Source organism: Gracilinanus agilis, chromosome 2, assembly GCF_016433145.1.
Source record: "Gracilinanus agilis isolate LMUSP501 chromosome 2, AgileGrace, whole genome shotgun sequence".
In the NCBI taxonomy this organism is placed as follows: domain Eukaryota; kingdom Metazoa; phylum Chordata; class Mammalia; order Didelphimorphia; family Didelphidae; genus Gracilinanus; species Gracilinanus agilis.
In genome coordinates, this window is record NC_058131.1 from 74,630,077 (window position 1) to 74,638,628 (window position 8,552).

Below are 8,552 nucleotides of genomic sequence, written 5' to 3' on the forward strand. Positions count from 1 at the left end.
AATATATTTATTCAGAGAAGAGTATTTCAGAGATATTATCAACTATTAACCTCCTCAGATGTTGAGAGGCACCTCCAAATGATGCCTGGATTATTTTTTCCCATCAAGAATGATTTAGGTATGAATAACAAGAGCAGAAATTGAAACATGCAAATCCATTCTTTGGGATTTCTTCATTAAGTATAAAGCTTATGCTTATGAGTAGTGATATGTGAGTATTATTTATCAAAGGTTGAAAAAATAACATAGCTTATCACTGATTGTGTTTAAGTTGAACAGCATGACATAGTTAATAGTCATGAAAAAAACAACTTGAGTGTGCAAAGTGACCCAGAATAGACTCTATTATGATGCCCAAACACTTTTTTAAATATCCATTGGGTCCATTTTTATTAGTTGCCCTTCAAGGAAGGAGACTTTAAAAAGCATAAGAGTGTTCCATTTCTCTAGCCTCTCCCACAATGTAAATACAGGATTATGATTCACAATTTATGGCATTTTCACTGTGTATCTGGGGCATAGAGAGAAGGCTCTATCTCATCTTTGGCTGCATTTTCAAGAAGAAAGCACATCATAAGAAGAAAAGTGGGTCATGTTATTTGCCCCCAAACCATCTTATCCTGGCTCTGCATTCATTATCCACACAACAAAAGCACCACAGTTTGTAGCAAGAAAGTTATTAGGGGAAGAGTCAGTATCTTACTCGAGAAATCAGCTACGTGTACAAATGGCATCGAAAAAGTATCCTTTAAACAGTATAGTTTCAAGAACTGAGACACGAACATAAGGATGGAAAGAGAGGAAGGAAACAATGAGCTGAGTGAAGGGGTCAGAGTCCTTTGATCATAAAAGGTCAAGATCTTAAGAGTTGAGATGGACATCAGTCTATCATCCCCTAGATTCAGTCCAGGTCAATAAGTCTTCATTAACTCTCTATGGTAACATATTCTTTTCCCTTTATTGTTTGTTTCACTTCTTCTGGGAAGATGGAAATTCCTCCAGGGTCTAACTTAATTTTGGACCATTGAGAACAGCTTCATGAAGAGAAGACTCTATAGGTAATAATTAGATTGCTTTGTTAATGCTCTAATTCTAATTAAACACATGAAGATCCACAGATTGCATTCACAAAAATATTTGGTTGGGGACAAATTGACTTGCTTCTTAAAACAATATCCAGTGGTTAAAGGTTTAATTCTGTAAGAGACGATTAAACTTGTAAAGAAACTATCATTTCTTCAACCTAATGCTTTTTTTATATTTACCCATACCTTGTTAGAAAGAAATTCTACTTTTATATCATATAATGTCAGATTTGGAAAGGACCTCAGAATCCAAAGCGTATCAATAAATGGATCTCTTCAACAATAACTCAGATCAATCATATTCCTTCTCTACTTCAAGACCTTCAGCAAGTTAATCAGTTAGTCAGTCAACTTACATTTATTAAATGTCTACTATGAGGAAATTATTATGGCAAACCTTGGGGATATAAACAAAACAAAAAAGAGTTCTTATTCTCAAAGAAATCAAAGTCTCATGGGGAAGATAAGTTGAAAACAATTATGTACAAATAAAATATAGGCAAGATTAACAGGATAATTTTGAAGGAAAGCACCAAAAATAAGGAAAATTAGGGGAGAAAAAACTTCTTAAGGGAAGACAGAAAAACTAGGAAGCAGAGATGATGAGGAGAGAAACAGTTGTTAGTATGGAGAACAACCAATGCAAATTTTACTAATTAGAAAGGGGAAGCATTGTGTCCAAGGAACATAAAGGAAAACAGTGTTACAGGATAACAGAGCACCTGGGGTTAAGGGGGAAGGGGGCAAGTAGTAAGAATGTTGGAAAGGTAGGATCAGGTCAGGTTATGAAGGACTTTAAAAACCAAATATATTTTTCATCCAAGAGATTTTTGGGAGTCATTGGAGCTTACTGAATAGGGCAGAGAAGGTGATACAGTCAGATCTGCGCTTTAGGAAGGAATTTGACAACTTGACAGTTGAGTGGAGGATGGATGAGATGGGGGAGAGACTTGAGGCACAAAAATCAACCAGAAGGCTCTTGCAATACACCAGGCATGAAAAAATAAGGGTCTGTATCAGTTTGGTTCCAATGTCAGAGGAGAAAAGGGGCAAATAAAACGAATGTTACAAAAGTAGACATTGCAGAATTTGATGGGAAACTCACTAAATGACTAAACTGCAAATGTTAAATTTTGATCTCTGACAGATGGTACGATTCAATCTTAAGAGACACGTTAACAAGAATCTCTATGGATCATTTGGATTCTATGGAGATTTTCCCAGGGAAAATAAGAATCTTACTTAAAATTCTCAGTGGGCTTAGTGCCTTCTGACCCTCTATCCCCCATTACTGAGGCCAACAAAAGCATCAACCATAGAGCAGGCTTTTCATAGGTAGTAAAATACAGAGAGGAACTTGATTCTGAGATCTTTTAACATCTCTGTCTCACTATTTACTACCTCTTTTCATTTATTAGTTAATAACTATATCTAGTCCCATAAGGTATGTAAGCCACTTTACATATTTGAGTCTCACAACACCACTGAGAAGTAAATGCTATTATTATACCCATTTTACAATTGAGAAAACTGAGTTTGAGAGAAGTTAATGATCATAGATCCTATGCCTAGGATTATATAGTGAGAGATCTATTTCTCCATCCTGTATTTTCTATTTGATTTTATTCTTAGTGATTTTTTTCTGAAACCATATTCTGTATTCTCTGTAATAAACTAAAGCTTTGTCTATGACTCTGAGTGAAGATACTCATGTGTGCAAAAGTTCACTCTCTTTTTTCTCTGAAACCAGCTATTAAAGGTTAAAGCTTTTCTACAATCATTATCAAAAATCTTTTTTCCCCATTCTTAATATTATCATTAAACATTATCTCAACATTTCCTGCAATGTTTGTGTGTTAACCTTGAGAAGCTAGAACAACTGACTTTCTCAACTTTTTAGTAATTACAATTATGGTCTTATCTAATCCCTCAGGCTCTGGTTCATCTATATACCTGGGTCCCTAGAAGTGATCTTAGGATGCATCTGGGACCCATAAAATTCATGAAATCATTATTTAGAGAGAGGTGGTACTCATCTCATAGTTATGCTAAGCCAATTTTAAAAAATTTAACCAATCATGATTCCCCAACTCTATGATGATGCCAATCCCAAAACTTATGTTATTTTTATTCTGTTCTTTCTTATTTGCTTATAAAAATGAGTTGTAAATTTAACTTGAGATTTGAGGCATAGGCAGTTACATTTTACTCACCCTTTATTAATAGATTCAGGGCCCTATTAGCAAACTGTTATCTTTTTGAGAGAATTGCTTCAATTTATCTTTTTTTTTTTAAATTTCACACACAACAGTTTCTATTGGAACTAAGTCAGAATTAGAACTCCAGTATTCCTAATTTTGAAACTACTATTTCTTGCACTGTGCCAACTCTCTGCCTATGCCTGCTTTCTCCCTCACTCCTATCTACAAAAGTGCCATAGTATTTTGTCAATAAGAGTGTCCTTGAAGCTTACATGTCGTGCCTCAACACATTTCCAGTTATCATGGCAATCTCAGCTCACAGCCTTATTTTTTTTAGGTGGGGAGAGAGGAGGTTGATGCCTTTTCTGGACAGTTATATATTCTCCATGGTTGTTCTAACTTATCCTTTCTCCTTAGCATTTAACCTGTGACTTTTCTCTCCCAGGAGAGAGAGAAAAATGTACTCAGTACTTTCAGAGCTGCTTAAGACCTTTTAGCATGAATCTTCCCAGAAAATGTCTGCTACACAACCCATTGGCATTTGAACTTAATATCATTCAATGGAATCAATGACACTATTAGTTCTATAGTGGGTTCAGAAAAATGAGCAGGAGATGGGGCTCATTTTTCTATTCATCTTGTTTTAGCACAGAACAATTCCTTTTCTAGAGGGCTTGAATCTTTATGTCTTGTTTGTGCTATCTAACAATTTAGCCATCATTTTCTCTTTTTGCATTAAGGGATGGCTTCAATAAGCACTGAACTGTTAGGATTTGTGTCTGTGACAAGGAATTTTGTTCAAAACACACAGATTTTGTTTAAGGTTTATTTAGTATAGGAAATTCCTGAGTACAAGATTCATCATATGCTATTAGGCATACCCATAAGCTACTTCTTTTAATAACTCTTGCCTTTATGTAATTTTGATGACAAGTTATAGTTCTATGGTACTAGAATTGTTTTTAAGAGACAGAGGCATTAAAGCCAATAATAACCAAGAGCAACTATGTGATCCTGACAATGTAAGGTTTAGATTAGGTAGAAGCAGTTTAAGAACACATCTGAACCAAATATCATCCCCATTTCTCAAAGAAGGAAATTAACAAGCAAGAACCTACTTATAAGATATGACTTTCCCATGTGTTGTTCCTTGCCATGAACTAAGGCAGAAGTTCTGAACTTAAGATCTATAAATTTAATAAAATAATGTTCATGGAATTTCAAGATGACTAGTGTCCTTTGTTATTATGAATATTTATTTTGTGCTTTTAAAAATTTAATTCTGTAGCATGGATTCATAGACTTCACCAGATTGTCATAGGATACATCTCAGACTCAAACAAATGCACAAATACACATACATAAATACCCTAAAACACAAATAGATATTCACAAAAGGTTAATAATTTCTCTGCTATGGTAATATTTATCCCCTTCTAATGATAGTCATACCTATCACACTTCAAAAAATCAACAATAATTTTGCAATAGAATTAGAGTAAAAAAACAAACTCTAGGAAGAGTATTTTTCCTCAGTTGCCTTGTCTTTAGATAGCCTAAAGAATCATGCATGCATGTCACATACATATGCCATTTGTTTTTAATTTTTAATTAATATTCTAGGAAAGACAAAGCAAGAGTAAATTACATTCATATCTGATTACTTATCATTTCTTTTCCCTGGCCCAAGAATTAGTTCGGATGGCTCATATTTCAGAAAACATGACACCCAAAGAAAAATCTGGCTGTCCAAGAATTCATATGTATTATCCTGGCTTAAAATGTGCAATCCCAAATTCTAAGCTTTGCAAGAAAATGTGTCTGGAAATCTGAGAAATAATAAGGAATGTATCACCATGCTGTGTTTTTGTAAATTGATACACATTAAGGAGATTAATGTGGCAACATTGTTTAGGATATAATGAAGAGTAGAGACTCAATATTAGTGACTGTTCAAGGAGTCTATCAAACTAGTCCAAATGAGAGGCTAATGGTGGTTTGAAATATAAGTGTTACAGCAAATCTATTTGGTATAATGTTTTCCCAAGAAGTGTTCTTTCTCACTAGGATTTCTTCACTTCTATTGAAAAACCAATACGAAAAGGGAAATGAATGTATTATCTCAGTCTAAACAATAAAACAAACACCTCCTCATCCAACAATAATATCTAAAATGAAGAGAAAGCCAACTCAAAGTTCATATTCCATATGATACCTTTCTTTTATCCCTTCTTTCCAAACCAAAATGACTTTCCCTTTTAGTTTACAATCCAATGATTTTCTCTGCGTGTGTGTGTGTGTGTGTGTGTGTGTGTGTTATCTCCCTCTCTGGCTCTGGCTCTGTCTGTCTTTCTCTTGCTCTGAACTCTGTCTGTCTGTCTCTCTGTCTTTCTCTGTCTCTCTCTGTCTCTCAATTGCTCCAAAGAAGAATGGTATTCTGGCTAGAATGTCCTTCTTTCTCTGAATTTCTCCTATGTCCTCCCTGTTTTGCAAGACCCAGGTTAAGTATCCTCTACTAAAGCTAGCCTTTATTGAGTAAACTTGGTAAACACCAGAATACTATCTCCATTATTGATATCTTTAGCTGCCATAAGTTTATCTTTTTTTAAGAAGAAGCCAAGATTGATCTATCAATTCAATCCAATAATCAATAATAACTTAAGGACAGTGGATAGAGTGCCAGGTCTATGAATGAAAAATCAACTACCCTCTTATATGGGGATTAGATTTTAATGTTTGCAATAGTTTTTACTTCATCATTGCAATAGTTTTTAGTTAATCATAGTTGTAATTCTAGGATAGTTAAATAAATGTTAGCATAAGTGATGATTTTAGAAGGCCTTTTGTGATTATTTTAGTATAAGTTTTTAAGGTTTTGAACTAAGTAGATAACTGCTTTATCATAGTTAATCATTGTTAGCATAGGTCTCAGTTTGGGGCATTAGCCTCAAAATTGCTACATCATAGTACTTCTGGGTTAAGATGTGGCAGAGTAGAGGCAGGGTGAGTTTCTCTCCTTAAGAACAGATATAGCATACCTCCAAAGGACAAGAAAACAAAATCCATATGAAAGAAGGGACCCGACAATAGGTCACTGCATCCAAGGTACATGGGATTTGGACACTTCCACGCTATGAGTGGGGAAATAGCTCCCATCAAAATGTGAGTAAGGGGGGTGAAGGGGAAAGTAAAAACAAGAATCATGTAAACGTGGAAAATTTTTCTAAAAAAATAAAATATTAAAATCTGAAAAAAAAATTGCTACACCATGCATCCTCAACAATTATGGTCTTGAACTTGTGATCCAGTATTATGTCACTAGGTCTGACCCTGGGTTCAAAGCCTGGTACCACCCAAAACCACCCACTTTCATCATTTGTGTCCAGGCTTCTCAGCTTCCCCTTTGTTTATCAAGTAACTTTCAAGTCATTATCAAGTGACTTCCAATGAGAAGTATTTCCTGATTACTTTAACCAATCATATCTCTCTATTTTTATCATTGCCTGAATTATTTTTAAACTGGTATATGAGTTGTCTAATTCTTTGGCCATTAAAGAAGTCCTCTCACAATGATGGAGGCCTTTTGGTCTTGACCAGAAGTCTAGCTTTATTGTATGTCTGGCCCTCTCCTCATGAACTTATTTCCTTTTGGCTTGGAGACTTTGATCCTCTCATTTTTATTCCCATCAATATAAGTTACACAACAGGCCTGCAATCCACAGGACGGAGATACAAATATGGCCCCAGATACTTTCTAGCTGTGTGACCCTGGACAAGTCATTTAACTCTGACTGCCTAGCCTTTCCACTCTTCTGGCTTAGAATTGATACTAAGAAAGAAGGTAAAGTTGTTGGTTTTTTTCTATCTCCAAACTCTATACCAGGCATTGGAGATAAAACTAAACAGAATGAAATGATATTTACAATATTTATAAATAATTTGTATAATATTTGCAGTAATATTTACTTATATTATAATGGAAGAGACAAGAAGTATGTTTAGACCATATACAGAATAAATGAAAAGAAGTAAGCTTGGTGGTACAATAGATAGATGCCAGTCTTGAAGCCAGAAACTCATTTTCCTATGTTCAAATCTAGCCTCACTTACTAGCACTTTGATCTTAGGCAAGGCACTTAACCCTGTTTACCTCAGTTTTCTCATCTCTACAATGAGCTGAAGAAGGAAATGGCAAACCACACCAAGTGTCTTTGCCAAGAAAACCACACAAGGGATCATGAACAGTTGGATATGACTAAAATGACTGAGCAACAACTACCCTGTTAACCTGGAAAAGCACAGAACTACTGAAGCAATTCCAAAGAACATATCTTTATTGGGACAAGGGAAACAGTGCTCTTATGGCCACCACACAGAATCATGTGCACACATACCAACAGAGCATACCAAGCTAAACTCTGAGACTCTTGCAATAATGTCCCCAGGAAAATGCACCATGAATGGGATTTTCCATCATGAGAATTTCCATAGAACTGATGAACTTGAGGTCTTATATACTCTCTAGGGAATATAGGAAAGGAAGGATAACTGATTGGCTTACACTGACTAGAGAAGGAAGATTCCATCCAGGGCCTGAAATACCCAGGTGTGACCTTGATACAAATGGGAGAAACTTCCAAGACAAAAGAGTACTTCAGATCTGATTATATCTGCAAATCCTAACAAGGGTGAGATGAATGGGTACTTGAAGGTTTTTTGTTCAGTCTAGGACTAGCCTAGTTATACTACCTAAGCTGATCTAGGTAGGCTTGAAGGTTTCATAAAACAAGGTTGTCAATCACATGTCTTTGACACTAGTATTTGAAAGGGGGCATATCAGAAATTGATTCTTGGAAGAAGATGGAGTATCAATATCATCTTACAAGAGGAGAGAGTTTCTTTAAAAAGCGTTTATCAGGGAGCATATTCCAGGCACTAAGGCAGCTAAGTAGTACAGTGAAGAGAGAACTGATCCTGGGGTCCAGAAAATCTTAGTTCAGATCTAATCCAAGATATTTACTATCTATGTGACCCTGGGTCTACCTTAACATCCCTACTCCTCTCAGCAACCAGTAGCAAGGTTGCATTAGTCACCCATAGGGTTGCAACAAAATTTAGTACTACACCCTACTCCCCTCTTCCTTTTTTTCTAGTAACATAGTGCTCTAAGCTCCAAACTGCAGAAATCTCCTAAAATTTCAATAGAGCTCTAGAAGTTATTGGTGCTGCAAAAGATCTCTGTAAGAAAAAACATATATATATATAT